The sequence below is a fragment of the Monopterus albus genome, unplaced genomic scaffold, assembly GCF_001952655.1.
Source record: "Monopterus albus unplaced genomic scaffold, M_albus_1.0 scaffold323.1, whole genome shotgun sequence".
Classification (NCBI taxonomy): domain Eukaryota; kingdom Metazoa; phylum Chordata; class Actinopteri; order Synbranchiformes; family Synbranchidae; genus Monopterus; species Monopterus albus.
In genome coordinates, this window is record NW_018128203.1 from 155,538 (window position 1) to 159,829 (window position 4,292).

A 4,292-nucleotide genomic window follows, 5' to 3' on the forward strand; every position below is an offset into this window, starting at 1 on the left:
AAAGAACATGTCTTCTGTGCTGTCTAATTATTGTCATATTGAGTAGTTTAAACACCTGATCTGAACAAAACATACCCTAAGAGAAACTGGAAATCTATACTGCAGAGATTGCTCACGTGGGTTTTATTGAGGACGGCAGCTAGTTTGGATGAAACTCATGTCCCACAGTGTGCAGAGGCAGGGGCATTTTATATCCCTGGAGAAAGGTGTGTACCGGTGAAAATGAGGCTAGTGTGTGCGCGCTTGTCGCTGTTTTCCTTTACACTGTCTCCAAGTGCTCATTGTCAGGGCAGTAAAAGGCTCATTTACTGTGAGCCTTAATGACAACGGTACACAAGCAAGTAAGATTCTAAAACTACACCTTTGTACATAAACATATAGGCACATGCATGCACATATGTGTGCACATTCAAATGTTCAAATTGAGGGAATAATACCACTAGAGATGCCAGACAACAGCTCCTGGGCATCTCCCAGCCCCCGAAGTAACGCAGTTCCTCTTATCTAATGTGTTTTGACTATAATAATGATGCCTGAACATGGAAAATAATACCATGTCCCACTGTGTGTTAGATACCTTACAAACACAACAGTTAATGACTTGGAGCACCGAGACATCTGGCCAACAAGTTCAACTTAACAGAATGAAACATCTCAAACTTTAATATGTTACACTGTGTAGATATACTGTACATTATAATAAATATTTAAATCTGAAGAAACTGACAAAGTAACTATTACAAACAATGAATATGTCAGCATGCCACAAGACAAGGAGAAACTTACAATGTGTAAGACGCGTCTCATCTGCACCCTGCTCACAGAGTTGGCTTAAGTCAACTTATCTGCTATTAGTGGAGCATTATAAAATGTGTGTGCATGTGTGTGTGGGGCCAGGGCCTCACTGCAACGATATGTGGGCTATTGGAGTGGGGTTAATGAGCTGTTCTATGACCTCTGTCACCCCATAGGCTCGCCCCAGGGAGACAGACTGAGACAAACAGGAGGCAGGGTGACAACAAGCTTGCAGTTTGCAGCATTTAGCTGGACTTCTCTGATTAAATATGATTTAAAATAATTCAGGTGGCCTCACCTCAATAGGTACATGGCCACACAAGACCTCAGCCTCTATGAGTAAATATTCCTTGTAACCAAACTGGTTAACGACAGTGCTCTTGATGTGTGTCAGACCAAAAACACACTGTATATGGTGACACTCATGTTGTAATATATGAATTGAATGAAAACATGGATGTATGTGTTAAGTACCAGACAAGATGTAGACACCAACTTCATCTGTGCTCTCACGGATCATAACAACAGTGAGTGAGTGAGCAAAAGAATGAATGTGAGAGAATGAGCGAGCTATGCACAGCAGCCATGTGTGGCAGCAACATGAAGACCACAGTGTCCTCAGGTGATAACACTGACAATACTGCCACCTTCTGGTTGAGGTAGAGAACTGACTTGTCCTTTGTGTTCTATGTATAGTGAAACAAACGCGTCAGGGTTACGTAATCTCATTTGTGAAGCAAATTTTGTCTTTGTTTTTTGTTTTCCTTCTAAGATGTGAAAGATAGATGTTATTTGAAAATGTCAAATACTGAAAAATTATTATACATTCTTTACAATGACAACACTGGTGCTAGAAAACAAGTCCGACTATTTTCACTACTGTAACAAATGGATGTATAGTAATAAGCTAGAATAAGAGACAAAATGATCCACAGAAAACATTGCAACCATTGTTTTTAATAGAAAGATTTTTAGATTATTTAAACCAGACAACCAGATGCCAGACATTTTTGGAGATATATATATAAAAAAAAGAACAAAAAATGGAATTATATGGTTTTGATTGTGTGGATTTAGTGGTCTCTTATACAATACCATTTCTTTTCGTCACCAAAAGTGCAAATTCTCTACATAAATCACCTATATTCCCCCCAGCAGTTTCCAACAGATATAGACTAGCTGATCTGCTATGCTAAGAACAAACTTTGTGATGAGGAAGGGGGTACTTAAAAAGTAAACACACGTGAGTCACTCTGCAGATTGAAACGCTCAACAGTGTTGCACTTCCAGGCCACAGTCTGTTCAGTAAATTGTGTCGCAGCAGGTAATCTGCAGGTACACACTCACACAGAGTGAGGAGTGGCCAGATGTGCAACAAGGATGAAAGTTTTGACTCAGACAGAAGTGAAGCAACTCGGTGTGCATTTACAATTAATGTCCAGATTTAGGAACTGGGACATATTTCTCCAAAATGCACAACAGAAAAAAAACCATCTGTAAAGGAATATCATAATCACAGTTACAAATCAATGTAGTATAAATAGTAGCCTATTTAGTTTATCTCCCAAGTTAAACCATTTAGTGAACTAGATTTACTGAATGTTTATTATCAATCTTATTCTTTCCACTCTACTGCAATAATCGTGACTTGACATAGATGTTAAGGCCAAAAAAAAAAAAAAAAAAAAAAAAATCTGAATTGATTTGCATAAGTGCTTGATGGTCATTTGGCCATTTCATCCATCTTTCATTTTTATTTATATGGATACCAGATCCAGCCTTTAACTATACAGACAGGGCGTTATTGCAGACAAAGAGATTCTGCAGTGGATCCAACACTGCATGTTTAACATTCAGCACAGCTAGCCTTCTCAGAAAGCTTTGAAACTGTTACAGGTTTCTTTTTAAAGAAAACGAGTCTCCCAAAATGAGCTCAAATGACCTTTCTCCCAACAAGATCTGAGATAGTAAAGCAGAGAGCATGTAGGGGCAGATCTGTCCCATAAACCCCCCACCCCCCCACCCCCCCTACCATCTTGTGACTACGCAATAAGCTGCATATACCAGGTATGGTGGTAGTATAATATAGAGATGTGTTTATGTCCAGATGAGGTGGCAGCTCAAACCACATTCAATCCAGATACCAAATATTCAAGTTGTTTTTTCTTTTTTCATTTTCATCATATAGTTTTTTCATTTAAATAATCACTTGCACCAAAAAAAAAAAAAAAAATCATCAACAACAAAATAATAACAATAGTGATAACCTTAAAATAAAAGCACACAAAAATCAGAATGGCCTTTTGCAAAGTGCTTTTGTTACAATCGCAGAAGCTGAAAAAAGGCAGTTGGAGAGCAGTACACCGGGGTTTTTTTGATCTGTCAGTCACACAGCAGAGGAAGAACGAGCAGAGACAGACCGACTGAAACGGCCAACTGCAAAATGTTGGCCGTTTCTTCTTGCCATCTCCAACTCACTTCCTTTACACCTGCCAAAAACTCCAAAGTGGGAATCACAGTATGAAGTTATGGAATGTATCCAAAATTGATTTAGGTGACAGAAAACTGAAACAGAGTCTTCCTCCAGACCCCATCCAACCCCCTCTCCCCTCCTTTCTCTCCTGTCCATTCCCCTGCTGAGGGCGTGTGATCTTTGATCAAAGGCCAGTCGGCAGCAAAGACGTAGACTCTGAGTCCAGAGAGAGAAGAAGGGCAATGGGAGAAGAAAGTAAGAGAGCATACACCCCCTCCCCCTTGCTTTCTCAACCACATCTCCTTTCAAAAATGTTACAGTCTGACTAATAAGACTGAATCTCTGGTGGCTTCCTTCCCTCCAACAAACAATTTGCTGGATCAATATCAGATGGAGAAATAGGCTGGTCATTGCCACTTTACAATGATGTTATGTTAAACATTTGGTATGAACAGGAAAAGCAAAGACAGAGAAGTAACTTGAAGGGTGATCAGAAATACCACGAACTGAGCAGACATTGAAATCAATGCATAGCAGCGTATTTTCCACCTGAGTAGTACTTACATAGTCACAGAGACCAGCAACCTTCTCCTTGTTGCAGTTCCCCAGTGTGAAATCTGTGGTGACTTCCTTTGTGTCACAATTGTTATCAAATTGTGGCCATGCAATTCCTATTCAGCGAGTAGGCCCTCACCTGGGCTTTCTAGCCTCTTCCCTGAAAACAACACCCAGCCTTCCCCAACCACTCATATTTAATCTTCCCCTGTATGCTGACCTTTATATCCCCAGAGATTCAGAAAGACACAAGTGCAAACCGTCCCTGCTCAGCTGAGAGAAACCAAAAGACAGCAGCCTGCCTCTCTGAAGGACACAGGGGCTGTCTGCACAGGTGCCAGGGCCACACTGAGCATAGTGTTGTAGTGCATATGCTGCACTCAGCTTGCTGTGCATCAAGACCCTGATGGAAAATAAAAAAAAAAAAAAAAAAAAATCAGGGGGGCAGAAAAATGATGAAGAAAAGCAA